Source organism: Helianthus annuus, chromosome 12, assembly GCF_002127325.2.
Source record: "Helianthus annuus cultivar XRQ/B chromosome 12, HanXRQr2.0-SUNRISE, whole genome shotgun sequence".
In the NCBI taxonomy this organism is placed as follows: domain Eukaryota; kingdom Viridiplantae; phylum Streptophyta; class Magnoliopsida; order Asterales; family Asteraceae; genus Helianthus; species Helianthus annuus.
The window spans coordinates 39,238,208-39,252,361 of NC_035444.2; the positions used below are offsets into that span (position 1 = coordinate 39,238,208).

Sequence of the window (14,154 nt, forward strand, 5' to 3'; positions counted from 1 at the left end):
TGTTTATAGCATATTTATCATGTTCAACATCATACTCAATAATCAAATAAAACCCTAGCATTTCAATTTCACAAGAAATCCTCATAACGCTATAATCACACAAAACCCTAGTTACTAAACATGTAATTATATGATCAAAAAACACTGAAAGCATGATTTCTAGCAAGCCCTAGATTATGATTATTCTCATGAACACCAAATATAATCATCATACAAAAACACAGCCAAGAACATCTGAGAAACTAAAATCAAAACACATGATAACACACTAACCTTGAATCAAAGAACTAGGGGACTAGAGAGAGAGGGAGCGATCTACTGGGGAGGAGGGGGGGTTGTTCTCTGCATTCGCACACACCAAGGGAGGGAGTAGGGTTTGGTTCGTGTTTTTTTTAGTTAAATGCCATTTTAGTCCCTGTGGTTTGGGCCATTTTGCCAGTTTAGTCCAAATGTTTCATTTTTAACCTGTGGGTCCAAAAAAGGTTTCACAGTTGCCATTTTAGTCCACTGGGTTAACTTCATCCATTTTTTCTGTTAACGAGAAGGCCAATTCGGTCATTTTATATGTATTTCTGTTAACTAGAAGGGCAATTCAGCCATATAAAATGACCGAATTGGCTTTCTCGTTAACAGAAAAAATGGATGAAGTTAACCCAGTGGACTAAAATGGCAACTGTGAAACCTTTTTGGACCCACAGGTTAAAAATGAAACCTTTGGACTAAACTGGTAAATTGGCCCAAACCACAGGGACTAAAATGGAATTTAACTTTTTTTTTTGAATACTGAACATACACACACATGTATGCGTATAGGATAAAAAAGAAAACATGGGCTTTGTGTTTTGGGGTTCGACCGAGGACAAGGGGGTGTGTTTGGGCTGCTCATGACGCAAAGGAGGGGTTGTGGGTGGGCGGTTTGGGCCTGCTTCGGTTGGGCTGCAAAAAGGTGTGCACGGATTTGGGCCTCGTAATACGCGGGTTTAGATTATCTGATGTAACGAGTTCAAGTTCCGTAATATGAATATTTCAAGTTAAGACATTTATTTATATACATACACACACGTTACAATATACACGGATATAAGAGAAACCAAAGTTCGTGTTTTATAAAATATACAAGAAATCGACTCAGGAAGTTACTTGTTTTTTCGGGATGTCACATTATCCCCAAGTTGAAAGAATTTTCATCCTGAAAATTTAGCATGCAGTCATTGAAGAAGCTAGTGTTGTTGAACATTTTTGCGGGGTGTCACACCTCAAGTCCGGAAATTTGGGACCGCGCCACATTAACGACAATGTGGGTGCTCTTATGCCCATTATGTCGATTCTAAGGCTGTGTGGTTTGGTATAAAGCCCCTAGGGGCTTTATCACGTGTCACGGCCCCCGACCCGGTTTGACCCGTTTCAGGAGCCGCGGGACAGAAATCCCGTGGTATTTAATTTAGGCGACAGCGGAAGTCTTTTTAAAACAGGATCTTTAGTATTTAAAACTGCTCATTACATAATTTAGGGATAAAACCCAGTAATTTACAATAATGTGATTTCCATGGAAATCTTTATTTTCCAAAACATGTTTCTTTATTTATTTACACTGAGCCACTTTTCTAAGCTGGTAGTGCTTCCTGGCACTTTTCTTTGCTCATAACAGATTACCTGAAACATGTTTGAAAAAGGTTTTGTCAGCGGGGAAATACTGAGTGAGTTCATTCAGTTTTTAGGAAATGACCCATAGTTATAAATTACAGCATAAGAGCGATTACAATGGTTCATATCTTATTTTTTTATCTGGCTTTCTGTCACAATGGTGACAAGTCACAATGGTGACGATGGTCATACCACTATTAGGTCAATGAACTCTAATAGTGACGTTTCTCCCTAGTAGGTCAATGAACCTAACTGAGAGAAATAGTAATGTGCACAATACCCCACTAACCAATAAATCAAGATATCCACGACTTAGTCCCTGTAATTATAACACTTTTGAAAATAATTTGGAGTATTGTAAAACAGTTGATAAAAAGAAGAATGACTCACTTTGCAGATTTAACGAGCAGTGTATAAGCCTACTGATTAGCCTTGATTATTTCTAATTTAGCAATAATGCCCACAAAACAGGATTAGTGATCAATACAGCAGTTACGATAATTTCCCGAGATCAAATACTCGCAATGAATGACCAAGTGCAATACTTCAACTCATTTATCAAAATGACAAACGACAAAGTATAGTACTTCAACTCATTATCGAATTATCGACAACGACAAAGTACAATGCTTCAACTCATTTATCGGATTACCGACAAACGACAAAGCATAGCCCAGTGTGGGCAGCACTTAGACATTCTTTGAATGTATTGATTCCGGAAACTGAATCGTAATAGCGATCGAGTAATTACCCTGTTATTGCGGCAGAACTTCGAGATTATGTGGGTTTTTGTAGTATTTCGACGATATCTGGACGTACAAATTGAATTTTACCGTCGAACCAACGCAGGAAATCAAGTGCCAAACTCCTCTATTTATACTGGAAATTTGACGCCGTCGCGTAGCGCGAGGGGGTACCCCTATAGGCGTCGCGCTACGCGAGTGACCACCCTACTTTCATAGAGTAGCCCTTCGTGCATGTAGGCTTGCTGTGTTGTCAGTTTCCTAAAATTCGATTTTTACAGATAGTTATGAAGATAATCGTTGGCTAGGGTTTATCCCCCCCTGAGTTTTAGGGGCCCTGATCCTGATTCTGAAAATTCTGAAAATTTTAGGGTTTTGCGTAGAATCACTTGGGTGTCTCAATTAGGGTTTTCTTAATAGCTAATTACCATCCTAATTAGGGATTTTAGTGACAGTTGTTACATCCTCCCCACCTTAAGAAAAATCTCGTCCTCGAGATTCACTGAAATAGATGAGGGTGCTTTCACTTTATCTTTGATTTCAGTACCCAAGTGTACTCTGGTCCTTTCCTGGATTCCTATTTGACTTTTACTAGTACTAGTCGTTTGTGTTTGAGAACTTAATCTTCCGATTTTCTATTTGTAGGATTTTCTTTATGAATTTTAGCTTTTCATTTACCTCTATATCTTGAAGAGGTACTTACCAGGGATTCGTCTGATAGGCATTTCTTGAGATTGGATATATGAAACACATCATGTACTCCTGCTAATTCTTCTGGTAGTTGTAATTGATAAGCTACTGGTCCTATGCGTTGGATTACTGGTAATGGTCCTACGTATAAGAGACTTAGCTTCTTCTCTTACCGAATTTATAAATTCCTTTCCAAGGAAATACTTTCAATAGCATTTTGTCTCCAACTCGAACTTCGACGGTTTTTGTTTATTATTTGTATAGTTCTTCTAACCGTCTTCAGCCTTTCCTTCGTGATACTGAATATCACAGTTGTAATCACCGAGGATTTCCCTTTTTCCTCATGTTTAATTCTTGTTGCTCAAATATGTATCTTAAATTCTTATGACCCATATGGATAGTAAACTTGCTTAGATATTGTTTCCTAATCTTAAGGATAACTTGTGGTTTCTAATTTTTTTTTTTTTTTGGCTTACAAGTGGTAAGGCTTTCTTCGTGCTTTTGCGATTGCCTTGATGCATACACAATTACCTTTTTGTGTCGCATTACCATATATCCAAATTTTAACTTTGAAGCATTACCGTATACTTTAAAATCTTTTGTTCCTTCTGGTAAGGCTAGCTAGAGGCTTCTTTTTGTTTGGGTTCTTATTTAGAATTAACTGTGTTAACTTAGTTAAGGATATACCTATTTAAAAGAATCCTTAATAAACTGCCTATAGTATCCGGATAAATTTACAAAATACTTACTTTCCATTTAAAGATTGCGAACTCTTCCATTGCTATCTTAGCAGGATCTAAGTGAATATCTTCATGATTCATCATGTGACCTTACGTGGTTTATTTCCTATAATCATAAATACTTCTCCGGTGGTTACCTGGATTTTCTATAAAGTTCTTATCACAGAGAATTCGAGTAGGGTTGGCTACTAACCAATCTATTTCTAATACAACATCAAACTCGGCTAATTTCATAGGAATTAGGTTAGCGAAGAATTATATGACCTGAGAGTTATATTTTGCATGTTTTGACTGTAAAGATTTGTCTAAGTTAAGAGTTTGACAGAATGAAGTATTTATAAAACTTTGGTGTGCATCAGAATCAGTTAATACTTTTTGTATAAACGTTGTAACCTAGGACGTACCGGCTATTACATCTGGAATGAGCTCTGTTTCCTGAGCAGTCAATTGAAAGGCTCTTGCATTCCTTTTTGCTTCTTCTGCAGGTTTGGCTTTAGTGTCAGACGGTTTGTTCAGTTTTGGACAATTTGGCCTAAGATGTCCAGTTTCTCCACAGTTGTAACAAACTGAAAATTTCTTCCTTCTGCAGTCTTCTTCCTGATGCCCCGGAATTTTGCAAAAATTGCAGTATCCTTTGCATCTTCCAAAATGCTTTCTTTTGCAAAAATTGCAAAATGAACTAGTAGAAGATTGCCCATTCCCTCCTTTCTTAAAATCGTTATGGTTATCCGAACGGATTACCTGGGTAATCTTTTGGGCTACTTCCTTCCTTCTATTTTCTTCTCTTGTCCGTACTAGTTCGTCAGTCAGAGTATTGGCTAAATCTACCGCATCATCAATCGTGCGAGGTTTCGCAGCCTTGACGATGTTACGGATTTCAGAAATCAATCCCCAAATATATCGAGAAATAAGTACTGGCTCTGGCGAAGCCAGGGTTGGTACTACTCGAGCATACTCGAAGAATGTCGTAGTATACTTTCGACAATCTACATTGTAACACCCCAAAACCCGAATATTTATATTCGTTAAAATGCTGTGATATGGTACCTCAAGAAATAAACAACTAGGCTAATTAACCTACTTAGATGTATGGTTAAAACTATTAAAAGATGGAATGTAATAAAATGTTTAACAAAGCAAACAAGGGAACAAACTTGAGGGACCAAAGATGAACAAGGGGGAAAGTTATGTCTTAAGTAACAAACACACCCACACAAGCACACACACATTTCGTGTGTTCTAGAACGATCAGGGGGAACTCCCCATGAACCAAACCCTAGTTCTAACACAATCATCAAATTGAGGAGTCAAATGAAGCTCAAATTCACAACCAAACATGAATTAAGGATCACCTACTCAAGGGGATCATGAGGTATGTCTCAAAATTTAGATTTATGAAGTTGTATGAAGTGGGTTATGTCTTAATCCGTGAATTGGTATGAAATTGTTCATGTATAGGTGTTAAAATCACCATATAGAACATGAATTATGCATGATTTAACTTAATTTGATGTTTAAAGGTGAAACCCAATTGTTGGGGTGAAGATGATAGCATGGATATCTCATCTAGGTCTAATTCTTGTTCAAAAATTTATGTATCATGTTATGTATGATGGATTCTTGTTAGAAGGATTGGAAGAAATGTGATAATTGTAGGTTTGATGGTTATGCATGTATGATTTGTGTTTACTAGAAGGAAGAAATTGATGAATTGTGTATGAGATTAGAATGATATGCATGAACTAGTTGTACACTATGCTTACAAGGTAGTACATATATCAAAAGCATGAAGAAACTATGAAGAACTTAAGATTTGATCACTTGTAAGTGATTAGAAAAATAGTCATGAAGTGGGTTTTGATGATATGATGAAAATGATAATATGTTTATATTATTGATGTTTGATTTTAAATACTACATGTTGATTAGTAGAAGGATTTGATGCACTATGTATGAAATTAGAAGATTGTGCATGAATTAGTTGTGTGTTATGCTTAAAAGGTGGTACGCACACCAATCGTATGATAAAATGTATATAGTGTCGTCCGTATAGTCTATCATGATGATACGGGTATAAAATGATAAGTCGAAAGTTAAATAAGATGAATTGTTGACTTTCTGGAAGTCAACTACGAACAAGAAGCATAATTTAACTTCTTGTTGTGAAGGTAAGATATTAGGAAGTCATATGTTACATGTTACATCAATACACGTTATATGTAATGACATGATGAACTACATGAGGGCAAACGGATATGGATATGACTATATGGGTTATGCTTGTTAGAAACAACTAATGATATGATAGTCAACATGTACAAATGAATATGCTAATAAGAATGTGATTTCGATGACATGGAAGTATAGGAATCAAGCACGGATGGATAATGGGTCAAGAAGTGGCGAGGAAACGAATATGAACACGGATGCATGAGGTAAGTGATTCCGTAATCACTTCTTAGTTGTTTATGTAAAGTTATATGCAATTTAATTAGATAGGGTAATTGAAGTCAAATAGAAATGAATTGTATGATATCGATGAAGTATTAAACGGATCTTAGTTTTGATCCGAGCAAGTTATGTGTGAATAAGATTTGTAGTTAAGTAGTAGGATCGGTTACTTATGCAAGGAAATCTTTTGTTGTTAAGGATAGCGTAAGTTGACAAAAACGCCCTTGATAGGTATATTGGGCAAACGACCTTAAAAGTTGTTTGGAAATGAGCTATTCGATTAAAGTAATGTCTTTGTCAAGTATGAAAGCGTAGTATAGGGTTTTGTATGTCATAGACCAATTAATGCACAATTACCCATAACGGGTCAAAATAAGCCTTTGAGCGAGAACGGGTTAAGAGAACGCTAGACATCCGAGAAATCAATCTTTTATGATAGGCGTCAATGAAATTATTAAGTTCATATGAGATTGAGGTCAAATAAACAGATTATGTTAATAAATGCACGAACGGGTCAAATAATTAGAAGATAATAATAAGCCGAATGCATGTAAGTTAAGATTTTCCTTAATCTGGATGTGGGATTTTAAGTTCATATGATAGAATATGAATTTACAAGCATGTAGGAAGAAACGGGAGGTTAAACGGGTAAACGGTTCAAAAGTTATGCGCGTTTTAGTGCGTACGGACGACGAAACGGAGCTGCAGAAAAATGCAAAATCTAGAGGGCGTCGCCGACGGGCATGGGGGCGTCGCCGACGGGCTCTAGAAAACCAGTTTTTGTGCTGACGGGTTAATTACCTGTCTACGGGTTTTTGGGCTACGGGTAAATGCAAGGCCCGTCGCCGACGGCCCTAGGGGCGTCGGCGACGGCCTTCCCAAGTCCCAAAAGCTGAAATCTTGTTATTTAAGTTAATTTATGTACCGTGGGCTTCGGTTTGATATCCGTGGACTACGGTGGACTTTCCAAACATGATTTTGATGGTTCCTTAGATGTTTATGGGCTATAAAGCTAAGTCTAAGACCCATGTTAATGATGTATGATTATGTAAGAGGTACGCGTGATCTAGTACGTGTTTGTTAAAGTATGTACGTATGTAAATGTGTATGTATGCATGTATAAAGATATGTACGAGTGTATGCATGTACGTAACGATGTAGGAAGGGTATGTATGTATGTAGAGGTGCATGTACGTATGCATAAAGATAGGCATAAGCATATGCGTGGATGTAAAGATGTAAGAAAGGTATATACGTATGAATGTCTTTTGCGTTTAAATGTATGTATGTTGGTGTGTAGGTAGGTAGAACGTACGTATGCGTTTAGATGAATATGGGCTCACGAGAGGATCCATACACGAAGGTATGCACGTATGTAGGTTTGTGTGAAGGCAGGTAATAAGTATGTATGTATATATGTATGCATGTATGTAGGTATGTATGTATGTATGTATGTATGAATGTAGGTATGTATGTATGTAGGTAGGAATGGATGTAATTAGGTATGCACGTACGTAGGTACGTACGTAGGTACGTATGTAGGACAGTTGCTATTTGTGACCGTAAAGGTATGTATCAGTTTGTATGAAAGGTATGTACGCATGCATCTAATGAAATTGAGTACTAACGGTAATAGTTGCGTGCTTGGTGAATGAAGTGTAACGCAGGAATACCAAAGAAGTCTCACTACGGATCATATGATCAGGATGGGAACGCTGGGATATAAAGAGTTAATGAAACGAGAAGTAAACGTGAACAAACCTTGTATGTTTATAACGCGTACTAATGATGTGAAATTTTATGTGGTGAGCGCAGGTAGTACCAGTCATGAGGATATCCAAGGATTGGAGATCGAAGATCGAGTCACTAGAGAGATTGTACGGAAACGTTGATGTACATAATGTAGTAAACATAAGCTATGTTTTTAACTAGTAAATAAGAGGATGATGGATTTATGAGAAAGAACTGTGTTAAAGTTAAATCTTAAATAAGTTGAGGTATTTATAGTGAAAGAAATTTTATGGTACGTGTTTCCGCTGCGACTTTTGACAAATACGAATTAGGGCGTAACAAGTTGGTATCAGAGCCCTGGTTTGAGAGAATCAAGTAATAGAAGGTAAATGCTTGAACTCAAACCAGTGTGCTCTCGTAATCAAGAACCCGTACAATCCAAGACTCGATCGAGGCCTAAATGCAAAAGCAAATGTAAGTATGTATTAGATTATGTATTTGAAGGAAACTAATAGTATGTTATGTGCAAGGTAAGCTTAAGAGTTTGAAGAGGATGATCCGGGAATGCAGAATAGGATGAACGCTAAGGCGGGCAAAGGTGCAAATAGGCAAACTAACCCCAGGTACACACTACTAACATGTATGAGTACCGATGTCAAAAGAAAAAAGGAAGGGGTCTCCTTGGGAGGGTAATTATTAAACGAAAGACAATGATGTGGTCTTGGGGAAGTTTTAGAAATATGCACGAAACTGAAACCCTTTTCTCGGGCATAAGGCGATGATTACACGAAGGCACGAAACTAGTGTGTGAATTGCGCACCTGGCCAGTACGCAAGAAGCATATGACGTTCGTGAGACCGTGGCAATTATTGCAGGTATGTCCGGTAGAACTGGGTAGCAGGTGGGCGCTATGTTGTAGCGAATGCAAAAAAGCAAATCCATTGCGGATTTGGTTATGCTAACGAAGGTTATGAAAAGTTATGCGAGTCGACCGGTTCTAGCGAACAAGTCGAATAAGAATAAGCTACCATCTGTTTTTAAACGGGTAATTTTGAATACTCTAATGAATGCTAGAAGCTTAATCCGTTATACGGATTGAAAGAAGAAGTTATGATTAAAAGCGAAAGACCCAGTTATTTGGGTAGTGAAGTATGTATGCTTAACTCTCGTTGAGAGTGTTTATGCCAAACCCAGTTATTTTGGTAGTGGAATGTGTATGCTTAACTCTCGTTGAGAGTGTTTATGCCGAACCCAGTTATTTGGGTAGTGGAATATGTATGCTTAACTCTCGTTGAGAGTGTTTATGCCAAACCCAGTTATTTGGGTAGTGGAATGTGTATGCTTAACTCTCGTTGAGAGTGTTTATGCCGAAACCCAATTATTTGGGTAGTCGAATGTGTATGCTTAACTCTTATTGAGAGCGTTTATGCCGAACCCCATTTACTTGGGTAGTTGAATGTGTAAGAAAGAAGAAAGCTCCTATATGAATAGAACTAAAATGAAGTAATTATGATTCGACAACTAAGATGACTAACCTTAAAACCTTGTTGCTGAAGGTAGGTAAAACTTTAAGTTTTTGTTAAACACATGTAAGAAAGAAAAGGTAAGAATGACATGTTTGAAACCGCTTGATGGATTCAAACATAGAAGGAATGAAGGGTATGGATGTTACGTTTAAATCCGTGGGACGGATTTAAAACGTAAAAGGATGTAATGAATGCCTTTATAAGTAAGCATTAATATAGGTTTGAATATATAGGGACGATGAACTATTACTAGTCGGTCAAGGAAATAAGAACGTTATATGAAAGTATACCATGAAAAGTACAGCCTTGTTAAGAAGAAGAAGCCAATTACATGAATAATTATGAAATGAGTTAGGATGATTACTTATGAATGTGATGAGGGTGTTAAGCCAAACATAAATGTGTGTGTGTGTAGAGGAAATGAGAAAGGTTTCGGGGACGAAACCTTATTTAAGGGGGGTAGATTTGTAACACCCCAAAACCCGAATATTTATATTCGTTAAAATGCTGTGATATGGTACCTCAAGAAATAAACAACTAGGCTAATTAACCTACTTAGATGTATGGTTAAAACTATTAAAAGATGGAATGTAATAAAATGTTTAACAAAGCAAACAAGGGAACAAACTTGAGGGACCAAAGATGAACAAGGGGGAAAGTTATGTCTTAAGTAACAAACACACCCACACAAGCACACACACATTTCGTGTGTTCTAGAACGATCAGGGGGAACTCCCCATGAACCAAACCCTAGTTCTAACACAATCATCAAATTGAGGAGTCAAATGAAGCTCAAATTCACAACCAAACATGAATTAAGGATCACCTACTCAAGGGGATCATGAGGTATGTCTCAAAATTTAGATTTATGAAGTTGTATGAAGTGGGTTATGTCTTAATCCGTGAATTGGTATGAAATTGTTCATGTATAGGTGTTAAAATCACCATATAGAACATGAATTATGCATGATTTAACTTAATTTGATGTTTAAAGGTGAAACCCAATTGTTGGGGTGAAGATGATAGCATGGATATCTCATCTAGGTCTAATTCTTGTTCAAAAATTTATGTATCATGTTATGTATGATGGATTCTTGTTAGAAGGATTGGAAGAAATGTGATAATTGTAGGTTTGATGGTTATGCATGTATGATTTGTGTTTACTAGAAGGAAGAAATTGATGAATTGTGTATGAGATTAGAATGATATGCATGAACTAGTTGTACACTATGCTTACAAGGTAGTACATATATCAAAAGCATGAAGAAACTATGAAGAACTTAAGATTTGATCACTTGTAAGTGATTAGAAAAATAGTCATGAAGTGGGTTTTGATGATATGATGAAAATGATAATATGTTTATATTATTGATGTTTGATTTTAAATACTACATGTTGATTAGTAGAAGGATTTGATGCACTATGTATGAAATTAGAAGATTGTGCATGAATTAGTTGTGTGTTATGCTTAAAAGGTGGTACGCACACCAATCGTATGATAAAATGTATATAGTGTCGTCCGTATAGTCTATCATGATGATACGGGTATAAAATGATAAGTCGAAAGTTAAATAAGATGAATTGTTGACTTTCTGGAAGTCAACTACGAACAAGAAGCATAATTTAACTTCTTGTTGTGAAGGTAAGATATTAGGAAGTCATATGTTACATGTTACATCAATACACGTTATATGTAATGACATGATGAACTACATGAGGGCAAACGGATATGGATATGACTATATGGGTTATGCTTGTTAGAAACAACTAATGATATGATAGTCAACATGTACAAATGAATATGCTAATAAGAATGTGATTTCGATGACATGGAAGTATAGGAATCAAGCACGGATGGATAATGGGTCAAGAAGTGGCGAGGAAACGAATATGAACACGGATGCATGAGGTAAGTGATTCCGTAATCACTTCTTAGTTGTTTATGTAAAGTTATATGCAATTTAATTAGATAGGGTAATTGAAGTCAAATAGAAATGAATTGTATGATATCGATGAAGTATTAAACGGATCTTAGTTTTGATCCAAGCAAGTTATGTGTGAATAAGATTTGTAGTTAAGTAGTAGGATCGGTTACTTATGCAAGGAAATCTTTTGTTGTTAAGGATAGCGTAAGTTGACAAAAACGCCCTTGATAGGTATATTGGGCAAACGACCTTAAAAGTTGTTTGGAAATGAGCTATTCGATTAAAGTAATGTCTTTGTCAAGTATGAAAGCGTAGTATAGGGTTTTGTATGTCATAGACCAATTAATGCACAATTACCCATAACGGGTCAAAATAAGCCTTTGAGCGAGAACGGGTTAAGAGAACGCTAGACATCCGAGAAATCAATCTTTTATGATAGGCGTCAATGAAATTATTAAGTTCATATGAGATTGAGGTCAAATAAACAGATTATGTTAATAAATGCACGAACGGGTCAAATAATTAGAAGATAATAATAAGCCGAATGCATGTAAGTTAAGATTTTCCTTAATCTGGATGTGGGATTTTAAGTTCATATGATAGAATATGAATTTACAAGCATGTAGGAAGAAACGGGAGGTTAAACGGGTAAACGGTTCAAAAGTTATGCGCGTTTTAGTGCGTACGGACGACGAAACGGAGCTGCAGAAAAATGCAAAATCTAGAGGGCGTCGCCGACGGGCATGGGGGCGTCGCCGACGGGCTCTAGAAAACCAGTTTTTGTGCTGACGGGTTAATTACCTGTCTACGGGTTTTTGGGCTACGGGTAAATGCAAGGCCCGTCGCCGACGGCCCTAGGGGCGTCGGCGACGGCCTTCCCAAGTCCCAAAAGCTGAAATCTTGTTATTTAAGTTAATTTATGTACCGTGGGCTTCGGTTTGATATCCGTGGACTACGGTGGACTTTCCAAACATGATTTTGATGGTTCCTTAGATGTTTATGGGCTATAAAGCTAAGTCTAAGACCCATGTTAATGATGTATGATTATGTAAGAGGTACGCGTGATCTAGTACGTGTTTGTTAAAGTATGTACGTATGTAAATGTGTATGTATGCATGTATAAAGATATGTACGAGTGTATGCATGTACGTAACGATGTAGGAAGGGTATGTATGTATGTAGAGGTGCATGTACGTATGCATAAAGATAGGCATAAGCATATGCGTGGATGTAAAGATGTAAGAAAGGTATATACGTATGAATGTCTTTTGCGTTTAAATGTATGTATGTTGGTGTGTAGGTAGGTAGAACGTACGTATGCGTTTAGATGAATATGGGCTCACGAGAGGATCCATACACGAAGGTATGCACGTATGTAGGTTTGTGTGAAGGCAGGTAATAAGTATGTATGTATATATGTATGCATGTATGTAGGTATGTATGTATGTATGTATGTATGAATGTAGGTATGTATGTATGTAGGTAGGAATGGATGTAATTAGGTATGCACGTACGTAGGTACGTACGTAGGTACGTATGTAGGACAGTTGCTATTTGTGACCGTAAAGGTATGTATCAGTTTGTATGAAAGGTATGTACGCATGCATCTAATGAAATTGAGTACTAACGGTAATAGTTGCGTGCTTGGTGAATGAAGTGTAACGCAGGAATACCAAAGAAGTCTCACTACGGATCATATGATCAGGATGGGAACGCTGGGATATAAAGAGTTAATGAAACGAGAAGTAAACGTGAACAAACCTTGTATGTTTATAACGCGTACTAATGATGTGAAATTTTATGTGGTGAGCGCAGGTAGTACCAGTCATGAGGATATCCAAGGATTGGAGATCGAAGATCGAGTCACTAGAGAGATTGTACGGAAACGTTGATGTACATAATGTAGTAAACATAAGCTATGTTTTTAACTAGTAAATAAGAGGATGATGGATTTATGAGAAAGAACTGTGTTAAAGTTAAATCTTAAATAAGTTGAGGTATTTATAGTGAAAGAAATTTTATGGTACGTGTTTCCGCTGCGACTTTTGACAAATACGAATTAGGGCGTAACATACATCAACCATTCGGTGGGTTAAAAATTTGTTTGTCATTTGTTCTTTTTCATATTCGGGACAGAATTTTCTTTCTACCAAGCTCTTAAATTCTTCCCAGTTCATAGCATACGCCATCCTTCTTCCTTTTGATTGTAACACCGTATTCCACCATTCTAGCGCTCCTTCTTTGAAAAGATTTGACGCGTACATGACCTGATCATCCTGAGCACATTTACTTATGGCAATTACTGCCTCAGTTTTCTCTAACCAACGTAGTGCCGCAGTTGCTCCTTCATTGCCTGCAAACTCAGATGGTTTACAAGCAAGAAATTCCTTGTAAGTACAACCAGGCGTTGCAACTTTCATTTTCTTAGGGAGCGGCGCTTGTTGTGGTTCATTGTCATGATTAACATGATCATTGCCTCCGTTTACGCTATTACTGAAGTTATCTTCAGAAATACGTTTGCTAGGAACGGGTTGTTGTGGTTCTATTGGATTTTTAACAGCAGCAACGATGGCTGGAATAGCGTTGGCTATCCCTTGAGCTATCATTGTTGGAATAGTGTTGGCTATCCCTTGAGCAACGATATTTTCTATATCCTGCCTAGTCATATATTGATCTCCCGGTTGTTGCTCAGAATCATTAACCT

The 14,154-nt window shown here is 37.1% G+C and overlaps 2 long non-coding RNA genes across 2 annotated transcripts; both read left to right on the forward strand.

Moving 5' to 3' along the window:
* The first annotated feature begins 4,836 nt into the window (after positions 1 to 4,836).
* LOC110896617 lies at positions 4,837 to 8,294 on the forward strand. The gene is made up of 3 exons (XR_002568031.2): positions 4,837 to 5,189; positions 6,185 to 6,252; positions 8,084 to 8,294. It is a non-coding gene; the product is annotated as an uncharacterized LOC110896617 (long non-coding RNA).
* A 1,358-nt stretch (positions 8,295 to 9,652) lies between these two features.
* On the forward strand, positions 9,653 to 13,476 carry LOC110896618. Its single transcript, XR_002568032.2, has 3 exons — positions 9,653 to 10,371; positions 11,367 to 11,434; positions 13,266 to 13,476. It is a non-coding gene; the product is annotated as an uncharacterized LOC110896618 (long non-coding RNA).
* The last annotated feature ends 678 nt before the right edge of the window (positions 13,477 to 14,154 follow it).